This window comes from Argiope bruennichi, chromosome 3, assembly GCF_947563725.1.
Source record: "Argiope bruennichi chromosome 3, qqArgBrue1.1, whole genome shotgun sequence".
Lineage (NCBI taxonomy): Eukaryota > Metazoa > Arthropoda > Arachnida > Araneae > Araneidae > Argiope > Argiope bruennichi.
The window spans coordinates 72,420,523-72,429,348 of NC_079153.1; positions in this window are offsets into that span (position 1 = coordinate 72,420,523).

Consider the following 8,826-nt stretch of genomic DNA (forward strand, 5'->3'; position numbering starts at 1 on the left):
GCAAACACTCTTTTGGCATTGTGGCCTTCTTCTTCTTGCGTACAGCCGACCACCCCGCCACCACTGAACATAGCAGTATCTACAGGATTTGTGGTGGCCGACTGTACATATGCCACAACAAATTGACTGTACGATGGCATTGTGGCCTATCTGCGAATACGGTAATTCTAAAACGTTTTGAGTTATACAAATGAAATTTGATACACGGACTGGAAATCTGTAGGTTTCGATGAAATTTTGAACGAACTAAATCTGTCTTTCTTGCTTTTCGAATAAGCAAACTCGAAAACTACAAAACATAAAGAGCTAGATAGATAAAATTTGATGCTTGTATTCATCTAAAATAGAGATTCTAGGAAAATTTCGAACCAAATCTGTCAAAAGGTTCATCGTTTGCCGGTCTATACTTTTGTATCTATACAAACGCAATGCTTTAAATCAGTGAAATTCGGCGTGTGATCTTGTGACTATTGCTGTAGTTCCGCGTCAAATTTTGATTTCAATCGGTAAGAAAAAAGGCCGTTCGAAATATATTTTCACACGATAGATTCAGTAAAAATGCTCACTGCGAAAATCTATATAACGCCATGCAAGGCGTTTGCAGTCCAAGTTCCACAATTTTATGAGAAGGAGAAAGAGGTAAGATCTTTTTTGGAGAGTATGGGCGAAACCCCTCACGTTGTTTTTATTATAATTTATATGAAGTTTAGATTAGTTTAGTATATTAACGTTCCGTTTTAAAGCAATACTAGGGTTATTTTGGGACGAACCTCGTAATTTTGAACAACAGTCAGATGACGAGGACGACATCTCAGCTGACACCTCCGCTCTCCAAACTTCCACGCCACTCCAGCGGGAGTACATTTGGCCCAACGGATATAATATGCACCAGACCCGCTTACACAACGGGTCTCGAACCTGAAAGCCTTCGGTTCCGAAACCGATACCTTACCACCAGGACACTGCAGCCATTTATGCGAAGAATCAATATGTGACTAGTTCAAAAAAATACTTTGTTTTCTTTGTATAGAATACTATATCAAATATCAGTTGTGCCTATAAAAGTAATAAATGATGTTCAATTCTTCGATAAAATATCTCTTTACAATCATTCACAACAGTTGTAGACAGAAACAAAACTAGAGGAATATGAGTCAACAAATGAAATCAAAATAAAATCAGTGTTTTCTTTTGAATAGTAGGAGAAATTACGAAATTAATTAAATATGGTTCAGATAATACTTCCTTTCATTTATTAGTTGACACGATATTTCAGCGAAATGTCTATATAATAATTTCTAATTAAATTGCATTCTACAACAAAATTTTCTAATCAAACCGAAATCCTGCTTCACTGTAAATTTAACTTCTGAATTTGGTGGGTGGTATTTATAATAATTATAAATACTGTGTCGGTAAATTCTTTACAAAAACTACATAAGGTAAAAATACTTTCTCATATCTTCCTTCCTGCTTTCTGCCTTTCAATTCGGTTCGCTGCTCTGTTCTCATCAAGGCTTTAATAAGGAAATCTTAATAATGCATAAAAATTGACTATTTACATACAAAGAATAAAACTCTTTAGAGAATTCAACGCTTCTTTCATCATAGATTGCTTTGTATATATTTAATAAAACTTTTCGAAAACTAATTTGAGTTTTGTTTCTCTCTCTTTCTTTCTATCATTACTATGTTAGTATAACATCATAAATTACATCTCTCTCTTTAACATCTTTATTTTGGTGCTATTCAAAACTAAATGTTGCTTGACTGGCTTTAAATAATTTAAATTTCTTCGATATTATATATTACAACATAAATTTTGTTTTAAATAAAAATTTAGATAAAATTCCGGAAAGAATTTCTATTCTTCAATTCTTTTAATTTAAAAATTAAAAGAAACATTGCATTTCTAAGCAACACACTAGAAGACACCACCAGGACCGGATTAAATCGTGTAATTTTGTAATTTTTTCCCTTCTTCCTGCCCTGCCTTTCCAACTGAAAAAAATCAGGATTTTGTTGCAATTGCTGATTTAAACTTTATTTTTACATAAGTTTTTAATTGATAATTCTTAAAACAAATTGATATAATATAGTATTTACACTGAAGGAACAAAAAAAGAAAAATCCCAGCACCAAGGAATTGAGCTAAATAACAAAAAAGCATGTTTATGCATTTAAAAGATGACGTCTATTCAAATTCAATACCTGGCGCATAAATGTAGTGCCAGTAGTACCACTATGAACATCCAAATAAGGTTTATTAAATACGTAAGGGAGACCGGGAAAGGGTGACACCAATTTTGATTGAACATTTTTTTAAATTTTGGTGATGATTAAATAGTTGATATGTATTCCAACACATTCTTACATCCTTTGGTTAGTATAAAATGGAATTAATAACAATTTCGTTAAAAAATAAAAGTGCAATTTCGAGTCGAATGAGCTAACTCTATCGGTGCCAACATGCCCCGGGGCCGGAGTACGTTGGCACCATACACAGAGCAAGTTGGCATTATATATTTGTACTTTTCTTAATTTTACTGTAGGTATTTATTTAAAAAGAATTTTTAAAAAAATGTTTTAACTAGGAATTTTTATTGAACTGAAGTTTAAATAATTGAATTTAACGAAAAATTTAACTTTCTTTTACGAATTTAGGAACATTTAATCAAGATACAATAAACTGAGGTTAGCTTCAAATTGCAAAAATGTTTCTACATCTATGTTACCCAATGTTCTAAGGTAGCGGCAGAAACATTTTTAAATCAGCCCTTGAGACAACTGCTATTTCAGGGTTATTGGAAAAAATAAGTGCATTCGTCATTTTTCAATTTTTTTTTTTTTTTTTTTTTTTTTAGGAAACTCATTTGCCATTCTTGGGGGCTCTTTTGGTTCAACATTTTAACCACGAAAACGTTGAAATTTTTGTTTATCTTCAATTAACAGTTTCACAAATATAAAATCATTAACCTCTGAATTTTTTTTCTAAATTCAAATAAGCCGAGTTCTCAATCAAATCACATTTGATATCAAAATCGTCTTCATCAGGAGACACCCATTTTTCACCATTCAGAATGAAAGATTTGTCTCCTGAATTTCATTTTCTTTCCATGCATTTCATCTTTTGCCACTTTCCCATGTTTTTTATCTTCTTTTCTTCAATTTTTTTTAATCTGTACGACTTGGCTATAGAATATGGAATATATCTGATCCATATGCCCCCAAATCCGAAACTGTTTTTATTGTAACACTGCGTTAAAAAAAATGCAACAACGTTTGTTTTATTAAATGAGGAACCCGACTGAGACTCGTTGCTTCAGACTTTCTAATGGACAAGGAAGAGTTCCTTTTTAAAAATAAACTGAACCAATCCTCGTCTACTTATTGATTTCCCTTCCAGGATTCAGGAGGGCCGCGGTGGCCTGGTGGAAAGACTTCGGTTTCGAAACAAGAGGGTTTCAGGTTCGATACCCGATTCCACCGAAGAACTGTCGTGTAAGTGAATCTGCTGCATGTTAAATCAGTCTAGGTCAAACGTTCTCCCATTGGCGTGGTATGGACGTTTGGAGAGAGAGGGGTGCCAGCTTAGATGTCGTCCTCGTCATTTGACCGGACGACATTACGAGCCCATATCCAAATAGCTCTAGTACTGCTTTAAAACGGGACGTTAATATAACTAAACTAAATTAACTAACTAACTAAACTTAAATGTATCAGGCACCTTCCGTTTGAATGAAAGAGCAAACTGGTAAGTAAATGTCCGTACTTGTTTCGGACTGAGACCAAAATAAACATCTGAAGCTCGTTTTACATATTCTGCGAGATATGCTTTCTCCTGACAGCTGAAAAGTTTAGCGTTGACAGGGAGCTGATAGGCACTATCGAATTTTGAAGCTTTTTGACAGTAACGTTTTAGGGAAAGCAAAGGTATCATATGCTGTTAGCAACCTTTGAATACGACAATTCTTTGCGAAATATCACTTTCACTGCTTCAAAAATGGCCTCCCGTGAGTCGATGCTCAATTTGTCTTACTCCTCTTATTTCTAACAATGACTGAAAAAAAAGTATTAGTCGTCGATATCATTCAAAACACAAGGCCAACCCGCCCCACTGATGCCAACGTGCCCCATCATGCCATTATTAATTTGATTCCATTTTTTTTTTCAAAAATATTAAATTAAATAAAAGACATGCTCATGAATGCGATTATGAACGTCAAAATACTAAATGTATCAAGCAATAAACTTCATTGCTAATATTGTATAATGTAGAAAAAAATCAAGTGGTAAATAATTACTTTTCAAGCAAAAAATAACAATATAACCTCTAGCGACTGCAGATTCATATGAAACTGAAAAAAAACTTTGAGTGTATGAAGTCACACTTCCTGCTCACTCTGTGTTCCACTTCTACTGCCATTTAGTGTTTTTAACAGCACTATTAGCCGAGTGCTAACTTGCCCCTGGTGCCAACTAAACCCTACTATGAAATTCATGAGCGTTATTTATCGTTGAGATTTAACGTAGTGAGTTGAAGCTAGTCAAGAATGCATTTAAAAAGAAAGAAACCATTATCAACAGCTCACTGAGTGAACGATGTCGTATAGTAGGGCTAGGAGAAGGTGGATTTTCTTTCCGCGATGTAGCATAAAGACTTCGCAGGAATGTATCCAATGGGCATGATTATTGGCAGCAGTGATCAAGGGAAAGTACTGCCTCAAGAAGACCGGGCTCCGTGCGGCCACATGGCACTACTCAGAGGGAAAACCGTCGTATTAGGCACATGGCTGTGGCACATTGTACTGTGTCTGCGGTAAAAATTCGGGCTGCAGTTTGCACCAAAGTAACACAACGAACTGATACAAATCAGTTACTTCAAGGACAACTGCAAGACAGACGCTCTATATCGTATATTTCACTGACACCAAACCAATACCTTTTACGACGCGAGTGGTGTCAACCTAAAGTTCCTTGGAGAAGGGAATGGAGATCTGTTGCGTTTTCTGATGAAAGCCGGTTCTGCCTTGGTGCCAGTGATGGGCGTGTGTTGGTTTGAAGACCAGGTGAGCATTTGCAACCGGCCTGTTTCAGGTCTAAATAAACCGGACCTACACCTGGTGTTATGGTCTGAGTGGGGGGCAATTTCGTATGGTTTCAAGAACACTCTTGTGGTTAAGCCTCGCATCTTAAATGCAAATTTGTACGTCAGTCTGGTGATTCAACCAGTTGTGTTATCCTTCACGAACAGCAATCAAGGGGTGCGTTTTTCCACAGGATAAAGCTCCCACTCATACCGCTGTTGTAACACAATACGCTTTCCCGAGTGTCAACATGTTGGCACTCGGGAAAGATGCTGCTAGATCACCAATCTTTCTCCAACGTATGGGACATCATTGGAAGACAACTCTAGCGTCATGCACAACCAACATTGACCGTCCCTGTATTGACCTACTAAGTACAACAGCTTGTGGAACTCCATCCGATAACCTTTAGCCCGTTCTGTCCGCACCTGTACAACAGAATGCATGCATTTTTGCATTCAAAATTCTGACAGTTACACCAGTTATTAATGTATCAGCATTTCATATTTAAAATGGTTCTCTTCACTCTAACATTAACCTGACTTTAAAACTTTAATCAAATATGTTTCATAGAGAAATGTATAACAGAAATATCATTCTGTTATAAGAAGCTAAGAAATTTTTTTCTTAGTGTTGGGATTCCCCCCCCCATCAATATAAATGTAGGTTGTCGTTAATAGTTTATTACAATATTTTGCACACTTTTTTTTAATTTAAAAACAAAAAATTTTTAAACAAATATACAAAAAAAAAGTGAACCACTATTAACGAATTTGAACACGAAAAATTTCATATAAGAATAATTTTCCGAAATTCAACTATTTTAATTTGAATCAATTTGATCCCGTAAGCAATGTATATCAAATGGAAGAACAAAAAATATTGGGGTCCTGCGCCAGTTATCTATAAGATAATCCAGTCCTAAACACTACTATCCGATGAAATAAAAACATGGGGAAGGGGGAAGAAATAACAAAACAAACTCGGAAGATATTGTTCATTCAGGTTGCAATCAATGTTATTGCAAAAAAAAAAAAAAAATCAAAGCCCAGAACAAAAGAAATCACAGGCTTTACTCATATTTGAATGTGTAATGGCAGTCGGTTACTTTTAATCCCTTATAATGATGCAATGACATTTATTTTAAGGATATTAAATATTTTAATAAGTTGCCTATTCCAATTTTAACTTAAACTGCTTCAAGTATTTTAATTAGTTTTAATAAAAACTTCAAATAAGAAATTTTTAATTTACATTTCTAATATTCCAAACCATGTTCATAGATTTATATAATTTCAGGTGAACAATGAAATCTTATTAGAGGAATTAAATATGTACTTAATATTTTAGCACTAGGATTAAAAATATATGCAAAGTAAAATATTATTTATGAGTACATACTCTTTGATCTATAAACTTTCTTGATTTCCTAATGGTATATCCTACCTGAAACATTTATTTTAATTCCTATAATATGAAGGGCATTTGAGATACTGAAAATTTTCTAAAAAAAAAAAAAAAAAAAAAAAAGATTCTTTTTTCTTCAGTTGTAAATTTCAAAATTTAGTAATTTAATATGCGTGTCAAACAAATCAAGCAAAGATGTTTTTCTAGATTTCTTTAAAATAAAATTCTTGTTTCATTTACAACTTACCGGTCCTAATAAAAATTAAAAAATAAAATTATCAAAAAATATAAAATGCGTTTTTTTAAAAAATTTGAAAAAAGGGCATGTACACAAATGATTAATTGCAAATTTACTAAAAATTCATACTTATTACTTATGTCATTAAAATGTAAAAGGATTTTATTCGAAGTTTTACAAGTAAATATTAATTCAATGAATTTTCACTCCATCTAGAATTGACCTTAATTTTATGTATACATAGTAAAATTTTAGTTCAGAAAAAGGAAAAATAAATGCGTACTAGAGGGTTGATTCAATTCACTTTCTTCTTTAACTTATTTTAACTATAAACATACAAGGATCATTATTAAGTGTTTATGACATGAAATCTATTAAAAATTTAGATTTTTAATAAAGTAATAAATAATTCATTAACATATGACTGCCACATTAAGTTTCTTACAATGCAATTTATATGGGCCTGCCGGTCACCAGTAACCACCAGAGTCAAGATACAGTTTACAGAAATTCAAGAAGCCTAGTCATTTATGAATCAACAGTGTACATTTTTTTTAAATCTTTTTAATTCTGTATGTGTGTGTGTGTGTGTGTTAGTTCAAATTATCACATACAAGATATTTTACCTTTTTTTTTTTTTTTTTTTTTTTCAAATTGCATACAAAATCACGAAAGTTTTAAACAAAAAGATATTTTAATGCTTCATAACTTTCATCAGCAGCTGAAGGTAAATTTCTGAATAAGAATATCAATAAATATAAAACATCTATAATACTTGGATTATTATTATTCTTTTATTTCTCTCAAGAAAAAAGAAACATTCTTCTCGTATCTATTTTTTTTATATATATCTTCCTTTTACTAAAGACCATGTCATTTTTCATAAGAGCTAGTAATGTTGTATGCAATTTTCAGCCTTTGAATAGGTTATGAATAGATAGATGGATCGTGTATAATCCAATATACATCAAACAAAATATCCTATATTTTCATTATTTTTATATTTTTTCTATATTTTCATTAATTTTTAAATATAGATTATTTTTTTTTCTTCCCTTAAACTTTATTTTCAATAAGATAAACAAAGTGCAGTGTTAAAATTCAACATAAGGAGCAGAATTTATTCATTTGGAGCTATTAATGCTGCAATTATTTTCATTTGATGAAATGTAATTGTAACAAAGATTACTTTGAAATAGATTTGTAACTACAATGAAAATAACACTGCTGAATTAAATAATCGATGTGTCTTCGATTTTTTTTAGTATCAAGATGAAAGCTTATTCAGATAAATAATAATTTTTATAGCATAAATGTAATTTTTCTAGAGTATGTTAAATATAAATACTTTCAAAAGCCGATAATGTTTTAATAATTAGACTTGCTTTTTTTTTTTGACTATTAAAAAAACAGAGCCATAGAAATGATTTAGAAATCTGAAGATGTGTTTAAAATTTAAATAAGATTTTAAAACTTAAACAACAATGTCCAAGCATAATTGATTAAGTACAGTATATTTCCCTCTGGTACACACAATTTACTTTTTAATCATATCAAATAAATATTTTTATAATATATTTACACACACATATTTTAACATTCATGAAAATTTTAGACATTCAAGAGAAAGAAAATTAAAACTGTACACTAAAAAATTTAAGATGAAAAGGTAATTTGTAGAACAAATAGGGAACAATAGGGTTCAATAAGAAAATTATTTACTGTATAAATCAAAGGGATTTCAATATTTACTTCATTTGTGACAAACAAGTTAACATTTTACCAATATATCTTAAAGATAAAACATGGATAACATTGTAGCTGACCACAAGCATTGAGTCTCTTACACATATGATGAAATACTCATTATTTGAGGAAATTATGAATTAGAACCAAATTAAAATTTTGAATGATGAGCTAATTGCTAAGTATATACTTGACAAAAACACAATGTGTAATGAGATTGATGTTCAAGAATAACCCAGGAACTACAGCAAACATATCTAACTACTTTTTTTTTTTTAATATATGATCCCCATTATAATTGTATACATTTTCCACATACAAGCATTAGACAGCTTATAAACAATAACT